The 12,613-nt window shown below is 43.1% G+C and overlaps 2 long non-coding RNA genes across 2 annotated transcripts in view; both read left to right on the forward strand.

The window, feature by feature from the left end:
• LOC146174466 (uncharacterized) overlaps positions 1–9,424 on the forward strand; it is a 53,441-nt gene extending 44,017 nt beyond the window's left edge. Inside the window, exon 3 of the long non-coding RNA XR_014701779.1 lies at positions 9,288–9,424. This is a non-coding gene — a long non-coding RNA (uncharacterized LOC146174466). The remainder of the gene's footprint in view (positions 1–9,287) is intronic.
• Positions 9,425–10,388: 964 nt separating this feature from the next.
• On the forward strand, positions 10,389–12,349 carry LOC146174468 (uncharacterized). The gene is made up of 2 exons (XR_014701780.1): positions 10,389–10,448; positions 12,142–12,349. It is a non-coding gene; the product is annotated as an uncharacterized LOC146174468 (long non-coding RNA).
• Positions 12,350–12,613: the final 264 nt, after the last annotated feature.

Raw genomic sequence — 12,613 nt, forward strand, 5'->3', positions numbered from 1 at the left:
ATATTATTCTACTGAGGGACATGAACGGCCACATCGACGATCTGGATGGATACACGGATTGTAACGGCAAGCTAATGCTAGATTTCTGTGAAGGACACGACCTAGTTATAGTAAATAGAGAAAAAAAATGTGAAGGCCAAATTACGTGGGAATTCCGCAACAGGCAGACGACCATTGACTATTGTCTAATGTCGCATGAAATTTATAGCAAGGTCACAAAAATGGAAATAGACGAAGAAGGGGAGTGTAGTGTGGGAAGGGATCATAAACGTATTATTCTGCAGATGGGGCCCTTCATGAAAAGAGAAATGGAACTTAGACAAAACGTAAACGCAAAATTAAACGACAATCAATTAGCGCAGATAGCAGCAGACATAGAGGAAGCAATAGAGAAAAGCCCCATGGAAGACTGGGATTATTAACAGGTAGAACTACTCATAAGGAGGAAAATTCAGGAGGCTAAAGTAGCAAACCACTGGAATGGAAAGAGGAAGCCACGGAGCTGGTGGAATAAGGAAATCAGGGAAGCTATTGAACAACGACGGGCTGCTTCAAGGGAACACCGAATGGCAAAGAAAGCACAGCTATCTCAGGAGGAAACCGACCAAAAATGGGAATATATCGACAAAAGAAACTTCAAGTGCAGGCCCTCGTTCAAAGTAAAATAAGACAGTCCACCGATCGCTGGATGGCTGACGATGCCTCTAGAGGCTTAGCAAGAAAAATTCTGAAACCATATAAGCTGCCCAGGGAAGAAGAATCGAAGAAAGCAGGATCGGATTCAAGATAACGAGGGAAATTGTTTAAAGGGACATAATGCAGTGAACTACATTACATCAGTTATAGCCGAGTCATTTTAGAGCGACGATAGGGTAATCTCCGCAAATCAGGAAGCAACACAAGGTAGCAGAATACAAAGCAGCTTAGAACTGACCAATCTAAACTGGAAATAGGCAGAAAAAAATATCCCTAAAACCACATCTACAGGAATAGATGAAATTCCGATCAAGCTGATTAATGAACTCGGTCTAAAAAAAAGGAAACGTTGTTAAAAGCTCTGGAAACAGTCAAAACGAATACGCAAATTCCGGACAGCTGGCGGCAGAGTAAAATGAATTTGATTTATAAAGGGAAAGGAGACAGGATGCACATAAAATCCTACAGGCCGATTACCATAACATCTGTTATGTACAGGTTAGCCATGCAGGTGGTGAAATTAAAGGTGCAAGCATGGGTTGAAAGTAACAAGATGCTCGGAGAACTTCAGAACGGCTTTAGAAATGGTAGGCGCTTAGATGATAGCCTGTTCATGCTTACCTAATGCATCGAAATATATAGAGTGGAAAATAGACCTTTGTATTTGGCCTTCCTGGACATAAACGGGGCGTATACGACAACGTAAGCAGGGAACTCCTGTGGAACATATTAAAAAAAGAAGGTATCGGTTATGAGATAATAGTGCCTACAGGAAATATACCTAGATAACAAAGTAGAAATTACGTGAGAAGGGATAAGAAGTACGGAGGATGTCAAAGTATGCAAAGGATTAAGACAAGGCTGTCCTCTATCACCGGTGCTGTTCATGCTTTATATGATAAACCTGGAACGGAGGATACAAGACAGTAACCTAGGTTTTAACCTGTCATATAGATTAGGTGGAAAGACGGTAGAGCAGCGCCTCCCCGGTTTGATGTATGCAGACGATATTGTGCTGCTAGCTGCGAGTCTGGAAGAATTGCAAAGTTAAGTACTGCGGAGACGAAGGGGACGCTCTAGGCTTCAGTTTCAGAGGAGTTAATTCGGGTCTGATGATTTTCAACGGCTCAACTGATCAGGGTCTTAAAATACAAGGCCTTGAAATACCTAGAGTAGCAGAATATAAATATCTGGGGGTATGGCTGAACGAATGATTGGCGTACATTGGAAAGCATGAGCAATCACTTAAGGCCAAAGGGCGAAGGAATGCCGAGATAATGAAGCATAAGGCATTTTGGGGATACAATAGGTAGGAGGTTTTGAGAGGTATTTGGAAAGGAATTATGGTGCCCGGACTTACTTTCGGAAATGCGGTTTTGTGCCTAAAATCAGAGGTACAGTCGACATTAGAAACAAATCACAGATCCGTTGGACGATTAGCACTAGGTCCCCACGGCAAAACTACAAACGAGGCGGTACAGAGAGGTATGGGCTGGGCATCTTTCGAAGTACGGGAAGCTCAGAGTAAAATATTATATGAGGAACGCCTGAGGAAATTGGACAGTTACAGATGGGCAGCTAAAGTATTTAAATACCTGTACCTAAAAAGCGTTGACTCACAATAGAGTAAAAGAACTAAGAAACTAACCAGTAAGTATGCTAATAATAAGGACGGAGAAATAAAGAGCATTAAGCAACAGGTGAAAAACACAGAAGGTAAAAATTGCATAAATTCGATGGAAAAGAAACAGAGTGTGGAATTATACCGAAAGTGGAAAATGCAGATCAGGAAGGAAGATTTGTTTGATAACTCAAGAGGCAGTGCCCTACGTTTTGAAGCTAGATCAGGGTGCCTTAGAACAGGCAGCTACGAAAAGAAATTTAACAATGGAGATGACGCATGTGCTGGATGTGGAAACTCCACTGAAACAATTGATCATATTATACTCGAATGTAATGGTATCCATCCGGAAGTTGGTGCAGGCGCAATCACTGTTCCTGAAGCACTGGGGTTTAGAGATAACAGTGGCCAGGTGAATAAACCGGCGGTGGAAAATAGCAAAAAAACGACTGGAAGATTGGCGGCTTAAAAGCAGAGAAGTGACATAATGTTAGTAATGTAGGAACAAAATTTAATAAATATAATGATGGTTTAGTTAACCATTCTGAATCAATAATTAAGATATAGGGAGAAAAATGAGCATGGCAGTAACTGCTACCACCCCGTTTCAAAGGGGACGCTCCTATATTCCATCCATCCATCCGAGTCCGGGCGGAGAGCTGCGCGCAGCGGGCGTGGCTGTGCTTTCGTTTCGGCGTCTGCGTGGTCGGCGCTTGCTCAATTTAGGATTATAAGCGGCGTTTCACACAATATGTGATGCTATGTGCAAGTTTGCTATTGATAAGGTGATAGAGGCAAGTCATCAGAGCAGAGGCAAGACAGCGCAGCTCGAACAGCCAGGCGTCTCGAACGGTGGTGCCGGTTGCCTCAAGGACAGCTGCCTGCCAACTGTGTTCTACGTCAAGTTTATATCAGAATTCAAAAACGCCTATTACTGTAGAAGCAAGGCATGCGACACTTTGGCGGATGCGACCAGGGGTGCCCGAGAAGCGCAGCCCTGCGACGACTACTTCGGCTCCGTATGCAGTGCGGCCAGCAAGTTTACGCTCAAGGGTATCAACGAAAGGGACAAAAAATTCCTAATCGCAGCGCAAGCCCAGTGGGGAGATGCACCACACCTTAAGGGACCGCTTCTTTCCTATGCTACGTCGTGTAACCCAAGCGGTGAACCTTATGCCGCCGTGGAGCAACCGAGCTTCGACTTTCTCGAGATAACATCATCATCATCATCACCAGCCTGATTATACCCACTGCAGGGCGAAGGCCTCTCCCATATTTCTCCACTTATCCCGGTTATGTGCTAGCTGCATCCACTTGACCCCTGCGAACTTCTTAATCTCATCCGCCTACCTAACTTTCTGCCGCCCCCTGCTACGCTTTCCTTCCCTTGGAATCCAGTTTGTTACCCTCAGCGACCATCGGTTATCCTCTCTTCGCACTACATGTCCTGCCCATGTCCATTTCTTCTTCTTAATTTCCACTAGAATGTCGGTAACTTGAGTTATTTCTCTGACCCACTCTGCACGCTTTTGTATCTCTTAATGTTACCCCTACCATTTTTCGTTCCATAGCCCTCTGGGTTGTCCTCAACTTAAGTAGAACACTCTTGGTTAGCCTCCACGTTTCAGCCCCATAGGTGAGTACAGGCAAGATGCAACTGTTGTATACTTTCCTCTTGAGCGATACCGGTAAGCTGCTAGTCATAATCTGCGAGTGCTTGCCAAATGCGCTCCATCCCAATCTTATTCTTCTTGTTATTTCCCTTTCATGGTCCGGATCTGCGGTTACTACCTGTCCTAAGTAGACATATTCGCCTACTACTTCCAGTATTTCGCTACCTAATGTAAACTGCTGTTCCTTCCCGAGGCTGTTGAACATTACCTTAGTCTTCTGCATATTGATTTTCAAGCCTACCTTTCTACTTTTTCTGTCTAGGTCATCAATCATTATTTGCAGTTCATCCCCCGAGTTGCTTAGTAAGGCAATGTCATCAGCAAATCGCAGATTACTGAGGTATTCTCCATCTACCCTTATCCCTAACTGCTCCCATTCCAAGTCTCTGAATACTTCCTCTAAACAAGCTGTGAATAGTACTGGGGAGATTGTGTCTCCTTTCTTTATGGGAATTTTGTTACTTTCTTTATGCAGAACTATGATTGCTGTGCAGCCACTATATATATCTTCCAGCACTTTCACATACGGCTCGTCTACCCCCTGATTTTGCAATGCCTGCATCACCGCCGAGGTTTCAACTGAGTCAAATGCTTTTTCGTAATCAATGAATGCTATGTATAAGGGCTGGTTATATTCCGAGCATTTTTCTATCACCTGATTGATGGTATGAATATGATCGATAGTAGAGTACCGTTTCCGAAACCCTGCTTGATCCTTTTCTTGATTGCAGTCTAAGGTTGTCCTGATTCTATTAGTGATTACCTTAGTAAATACCTTATACGTAACAGTCAGTAAGCTGATTGGTCTGTAATTTTTAAGGGCCTTAGAGTCCCCTTTCTTGTGAATGAGGATAATATTTGCGTTCTTCCATGGTTCCGGTACCGTCGATGACACCAGGCACTGCGTATACAGGGTGGCCAGTTTTTCTAGCGCGATATCCCCCCCGTCCTTCAACAAATCTGTAGTTATCTGATCCTCTCCAGCTGATTTCCCTCTTTTCATAGTTTCTAGGGCTTTCTTGACCTCGTCCTTCGTCACTGGTGGAACGTCTGACTGTTTTTTCCTACCGCCAATCTCATTACGGTCCTGACTACTTTGTATCTTGTTCATATTAGTGATGACGTTGCCCGCCTTGTCCCTTATCGCATACATCTGGTTTTTGCCTATGCCCAATTTCTTCTTTACCGCTTTAAGACTTCCCCCGTTTTTTTACAGCATGCTCAATTTTGTCCATGTTATACTTCCTTATATCGGCCACCTTGCGCTTATTGATTAGCTTTGATATCTCGGCCAATTCGATCTGGTCTGTTGGATTGGAAGCTTTCATACTCTGGCGTTTCTTAATCAAATCTTTCGTCTCCTTAGACAGCTTACCGGTATCCTCTCTAACTATCCTACCGCCTATCTCTACCGCGCACTAAGTAATGATATTTCTGAAATTATTGTTCCTTGCCTCTAGGGTAATGTCGCCATCCTCAGTTAAAGCTGAATACCTATTCTGTAGCGAGATCCTGACCTCTCTTCCCTCCCCCTCACCGCTAATTCGTTGATGGGTTTCTTTCTTACTAATCTATTGCGTTCCTTCTTCAGATTTAGGCTAATTCGGGACCTCACCATCCGGTGGTCACTGCATCGCACTTTCCCGATTACCTCTACATCCTGCACAATAGCGGGGGTTGAACACATTATGAAGTCGATTTCATTTTTAGTCTCTCCGTTAGGACTTTTCCATGTCCATTTCCGGTTCTTCCGTTTGCTGAAGAAGGTATTCATGATTCGTAAGAGGGCCTATTGAAATTGGAGATTTCATCTCAAAAACAGACTCAATCCCGAAGATGGGCGAGAAGGCGCATGCGAAAGGAATCGACTGCTTGTTTCATCTCGAATGGGTTCAAAGTGGTACAAAAAAAGGTGTTCGCGGAGGGGTGTTTTCCAAGTCATTCGTGGTCTTCCGTTTACAACAAGAACGAGGCAGTCGTGCGCTTCGCTGAGTGCGCACCCATTTAGTTGCGTTTCAACCACTGTAATAACGTATTAGATATTGCAATCATGAAATCGGGACATGGACTGGGGCCATTTATTCAGCGTGCACTTTTCTGGAAACTTACGATTCAGGACGTAGCGTTCAACATCATTATTGTTCAGCCTGTTCCTCCCTTTTCACTGGAAATAATATTCAAGTGGGTACCACCACCTAAACATACTAGCTAACACAAACTGTTGCAAAAGAAACAACACAAGACAGCCAGTTCAACGACACGCCCGCAGGGTCAGGTAATTTTTTTCTCGTCTGATATTATGAAGCCGCGTGATGCACAGAAGACACGCAAGCTTATTTTACAAGCGAAGAACTTTTCTCTAGAAAGGTTTACGTGCAAGCGTGATTTCTTCCACTGTCTAATTGATGTTGCCTGTCCAGTTGGTCAGCAGTGGTCGCATTAGTTTGGTTAGGTCCTTAGTGTGGCTGCGGTCTTCTCTTACGCAAATCAATTTCGGAAATTGCACAAAATAGGGAAGAATGGATGAAACTAACATGTGGCATAGCTTGCTGCTTCTTATGACCTGCGGTCACTTCATCACCTTGCTAACAAAGGTGCATGGTGATTTTCAGATACCTTAGGCGTCCATCATCAAGAATTTTGATAAGTCAAGGGTTTTGCAGGAATCACAAGGCACAAAGTTAATAAATGGATGGGGGCTAATAAAATAAAATAATTGACACTCTAAAGTAAGCACTAGAAGTTTTTAAACTTTGGTAATATATAAATAATGAAAACACGGGCAGGCACTGAAAACAGAATAAATAAAAATGTTTCATGAGATGCTGTAAAACTATTCGTATAATTTTTCTTCAAATGGACGTGCAAGATAACTAGCCAAGAATGCATTCGGTGCTAACTCTCTGTCAGCTGCTGGTTCACACCACACATGAATGAATCCAAACTGACTCGAAAACTCCCTCGCAGCAGACGTGATATGGCAGTTGACAAGGTACTTTCATAATCACGAATGCCAAGTTTTATGGCTGCCTATTGTTGATAGATGCATTTGCAGACTGATGCTTGCAAGATGCCAACCTGCACAAAGCATGGCAAAATGTGTATAATCTCAGTCGATATATTCTTTTTTTTTTTTTGCTAGTGGTACATGCAGTATTTTCTCCGAGGTGAACACTGCAGCCCTTGCGTCAACTTTGTCGTTCCCGCCTTTGAATTGCCTTAGGCTGCTAAAAAGCGATACTATAGACCCCCTTTCAGAGCCTGCTTTAGGGCGTATCGGAAGTTGAAAATAAGATTCGGGTAAATGCAATGCACTAGTAAGGCACACAGAAGACATTGTTGTAAGATACTTGATGTGATCAAGAAGGTCCTTAATTTGCGCCACTGTGGATCTGGTTGTCATGATTGTCACTTCGTACGTTTGTTTGGTTAGCCTTTGCTTCGACGTGCCTCCTTGGACCTGAATGTCTTCGATATGGCAAAGTCCAACTCAAACCAAGAGAGTCGCTCGTCATCTGACAAAAAGAGCGGCTTCTCTTGGTGTCTCCATGGCTTCACTTATGCGATGTTGGACAAGGCATACCATTTTGATATCATCGTCATAAAAGTGATCGTGGCGCAGCTATCTTGAAACACACATGCTTCAGAATGACACGGGGGGTTGTCCAGGGGGAAATGAAGTGTAGCTATAACAAGTGGGGAAAATAAAGCTATTGACCTACGCACATTATTTTTTCAATATTGTTTGGCTCAACATGAGCCCGCGTGAGTAACTTAACTTGTAATGTGGGCAGTTCGGGAACACGGAGGGGACAGCTGAAGGAAGCAGGATCTTCAGTTTTATGTTCTTCCTGTAATCGTCATCTGTGAAGTGCAGTGAGTACACCAGTGACTTGTCACTCTGCTCCCACCGGCTTCCTTTTTCATCCTAGCCCTCCCGAGATATGTTTTGCAGCCATGCAGCTCGACGTTGTGAATCGCACGGGAACTCATGGTAACCGATCTTTTCTTGCATAGTGGTGCACAGTGGCACACAGCAGTTGCCTGCCATGGTGCTGCATACGCTTAGGACGCTGTTGACACAGGCACCGATGCCGCGCATGCAGAACTATCGAACCACGCGGTTATGCTGAGTAGTCAAAAAGATAACACGCGCCAACCCAGCCAGCGCGCTCCTTCCGCGTCGTCTGCTCGTCCGTGCCCGGCGTGCCGGCGGCGCTTTATCCTGGAGTGGTGGCGCCCCCGCGGAGAATGACGGCGGAAACTGTAACTTCTTCCAATACGCGCTTCCCCAGCCATTGAGGCGCGACGCGACGGGCCGCACCAAGTGCGCCTTCATTGAGCGGCCGTACTCAGACTCTCTCCGACTCACAAAGGATTGCGCCGATGGGTATGTGCCATCGGTCAACCATAAGCCCGCCTAGTGTGGCAGGAGCTCATATGTGGCTTTTCTTCGATCCATAACTCCTTTCCCAGGGAGTTCTGCACAGAAAGTCGCAGGATCAGGTCGGTGGAATTCTTGCACTCATTGAAAACTGGTTTTTACCATGCGATATTCACATCGAATGCATCCAAGACAACCACACAAGGCAACCACAATAAATTGCGTTAGACCCTCCAGATAATTTGTTTTCATAAGGACACTAATCTTAATATATTCTCGTCAATGCAGCTAACAATTTGGGATTTGGTGATGAAACAAAAGGCATACGCGAATATTTGCAAGAGTTAGTTGCTCAAAATAGTGTTTGCCGTTATGCATTACCGTGATAGCCTTAACCAGAAGTGCCAAAATTACATACCAATCTTTATAAGAAGAAAACGGCTGATCTTTAAAGAGTAATTGCGCTGCCTGAATCCTTGTTACATTTAAATTTTAAGAACGTATGGACAACACAGATTCTGCTCGGATATTCCTGTATTTGTATTTATATATAAAAGCACACTGGTCATAAAATATTTCAAAAAGTTTCCTCAAAATTCATACCTTTCAAATTCAGTTATATCGCTCACAGTTCTGCATGGTTAAGTATTATGAAAAGGAAAATACATAGCTTTTCCATTTCGGCCTCATATATGATTTAAAAGTGATACCCCATGATCATATAAAGGAAAACCAGGCTGTAGAACATCTTACGTGAATGCTATTAAGAGTACAATTAGTAATATTGATTTTTTATTCCCTTTTATTGCTCCCACTTATATTGTATTGGTTACTTCAACAGCTTAAATAAACAAGATATTGAATTGGATGTAAATATTCATGTTTACATATTTTTCTATTTCAATCTCCTCAGTGCAACCCATTCTCAAGCCAGAATAAATGCCCGGTTGGATGCGAGTGCTTTGCGGAAACAAGTCAGTCAAAGATGGGAGCGTGTCTCGACCCGTCTCTTCCGCTGCCTGCTGGATACAGCTCTGTGCCCAAGTTAAACAGGGGAGTGTGACTTGGGTGGAATAACTGATTTAAACAGAGTTGAATGATAAATTTGTGGAAGCGCTGGAATAACGTATGCTACAAAACGTCTTTCTTATGGAGAAATATATTTGGCGCAGCAATCAATTCCAATAATAGTCAATATAATCTCGAATCGTGTGAGGACCACTTGAAGACAGCAGCCCTAGTTAGAAACCTAGAAGTGTGATGCCATTCACTGTTTACCCAAATCAATACAGCAAAGGTTGTTTGGGGCTGCCAACTGCCGCTATGCTTTGCTGATGTTGATAATGGTTTAGATATATTTATTTTTCATTAAGAAGCAAATGTGGTTCTTTAATATATTATGTTGTGAACTTTATTTACCCTTGAATGTCGCTGTTTATAGCTGATTTTGTCCCTTCTACAGCCTTTCCGTCTTTTTGCTTTGCCATAATTTGATTTTTTTTTCAAACATTCCAAAATTACATCAATTTTTCTACATTCGTTTTCCTAAACCTTTCATTTTCACACGCCCACACCATCACAGATAGGAGTGTGAGCCATTACTTCATATACAGATTTTGCATGCATTCTGCAAAACCGGCGTTCAAGAGCTGTCGATCGAACTGTCTGTGGCATTCGCGAGTAGTAAGAAAGGATGTGGTGTCGCCTACGCATTGGGTGTTTCCTTCCAGGCGCAATGCAATGTGTGCACATTTACTGAACTTTGCCAGTGTAAAGGATAAATCGTGGTTCCTTTGATGTATTTACATTTTTAATTTTCGGCGTCCATAGTAGCCCGTATTCATGTGCGTGGCCCCTAAACCTTGCATTTCACATGCCTGGTTTCAGAGTTCTGCTTATTTATTCCCTCTGCAAAGTATTCGGTATACAATATAATGCGAGTGCGTGCTTTGTGCGTGTTTAAAAAGGAATTCAGGTTACTATTACTTTTTGCATTTACTCATTTCACTGTTTCTACTGTAGGGCATTAAGCTGGCCTGTTCACGCAAGAAATCATCTACGGTGCCTGAAAGTCGTAAGGCAAAACGTTTTTATGGCACTTCCTTATAAGTGGTACAGTTGCCTTTTACCATAGTGAAGCCGTTGGGAGGACGTAAAATGTTCCCGCCCTTGTTCTTAGCGATATGAAATATTTATGACAAAAACTGTTTCCAAATGTTTCTCTATGGGACCGATGCGCGAAGCCTATAACTAAGCATTTTAGAAATGTCCACCATAATACTCGTCCTTATGTTTCCGTGAACGTTTCAACAGGCCAGAGTAGAAGTTAGAGATTTAAACCCAAATAAAAGTTAAAGGGCGCCTAAAATTAAAATAATTCGTGACCATCATAATCACAGTCATAAAATTATAAGTCTACCCTCTCACGAAACCCACCCGCAACTCCCCTTTGGAGTACTGGTTTGATTAAATACACTTCGCCACTTATCCAGTCATTGCTCTCTAAATACTTGCCTTTATTATTTATGTGTAATCTAGAAACCTGACATTGCATGATTTGAAGCCAAAAATTTTAGTTTAATATATGGAGATTGCCATTCCAAATAAACTCAGGTTATGAGAGAGGCCGTAGTGGAGGCTTCAAAAATATCGATCGCATGGAATTCTTAAAGGTGCATAAAAGCGCACAGCATGCATGCGCTTTGATTTTCGTCTACCTTTAGAACTGGCCGCCTCACGGCATTTTTATTTTCTGGAGAATTCTAACAATACTTCGAAACTTCTCTCCTAGGATGATGAGGTTCCATGGTTGACATCGCCACAATGTGTGACGATGAATTTCAATGGAAGGTTTGCAAACAAAGCTGCGATTCTAGTTACAAAGAACACACAGCCGATGTGCTTACTTAACCAAAAGAAACTATGCAGTGATGCAGTTTTCCGTTTCATATCAGGGCCACCCACTTAGGTATGAAAAACGTGCATATGTATTCACACAGAAGAAAAGTATGAGCGGCGGAAATAGCCCTACTGTGGCCACATTTCCCATAGTCATATTGGACGCAGGCAAACCAGCCACATTGCTGGAAGGTACGTTGTTATGGAGAACTTATAGTGCTTTTGTTTGAAAGAGAACATCTAGAAACCGCAGAGGCTGTGAGGAAAGACCAGTCGAAGGCTCCAGGATTGACTTCACCTATCTGGCAATCCTGAACGTGCAATGGCACGTAAACACAGGGCGGCGTTTTGGTTTCGTTTAATCCCCTTTAGTCCACTTAAAACTCAGGCCGCATCTCAGCAGGCCACTAATCGGCTTGAAATGCGAGAACCTAAGACCATGTAAAGACTGCCACAGAGCAGACAGCAGCTTGGACACTGATCCACTTTTGCCGATGATCACAAAAAGACGGAAACATGCATTAGGCAAGCAGCCAGCGTTATTCCCATCTCTATATAATTTTCATACCATCGCTCCAGGAGAGATCAGGTTAGAACATAACACAATAAATTTATTATCGGACAGTGTAGTTTGTTCCCTTATGTTGCATCAGCTATAAAAAGCTCACTTCTGACAACCATTACTTAGCAAATATATTTGTTTTATAAGTTTGCATCTTAAGCCAGTGTTTTCAAATATGACGAAATGCGTTTTTCTTTTCATGTGTTTTGCAGTGTGTTTTCCCGAGTCGCTCAAGCGGCTCCCAAAGAAACTATGTGTGCAAGACCTTCAAATAAGCACAATGTTTTGTCGTTTCCTGTCTTCTCAGTGTGATCCACGTCTCCAACAACACCGCTGCCCACCGGGATGTCAGTGTTTCCGGGAGACGAGTGATCCAACCATCGGGATGTGCCTTGATTCTGTTCTCCCACCTCCTCCAGCGTACGAAGCAGCGTTCACAAAAAACAGAGGATTGCCAAGCGGAATAGTCCGTAATAGAGTGTACAGCCGCTGAATAAAATTATTCGGTAAACATTCTTAAGCTAACTAGTAGCCGGCGGCAGATGTTACAACGTTATTCTCCTACTCGCTATAAGTTGTTACGCCTGGAATTTATTTGCAAACAGGCAGTCCTGCACGCGAGCTGTGACTACCCACACCTGCGCATAGATTTTTACAGTATCCATTCAGCGCACTTCTTGCCCTGCAATGGTTTTTTTCTTCCGCGACTGGTTTTCTAACGCCTAACATATCAGTGGGCGTATTATAAGCCGAAATATTTACATAATACATTCCAGTGA

The sequence above is a fragment of the Amblyomma maculatum genome, chromosome 11 (genome assembly GCF_055883805.1).
Source record: "Amblyomma maculatum isolate TAMU_Amacu chromosome 11, ASM5588380v1, whole genome shotgun sequence".
Lineage (NCBI taxonomy): Eukaryota > Metazoa > Arthropoda > Arachnida > Ixodida > Ixodidae > Amblyomma > Amblyomma maculatum.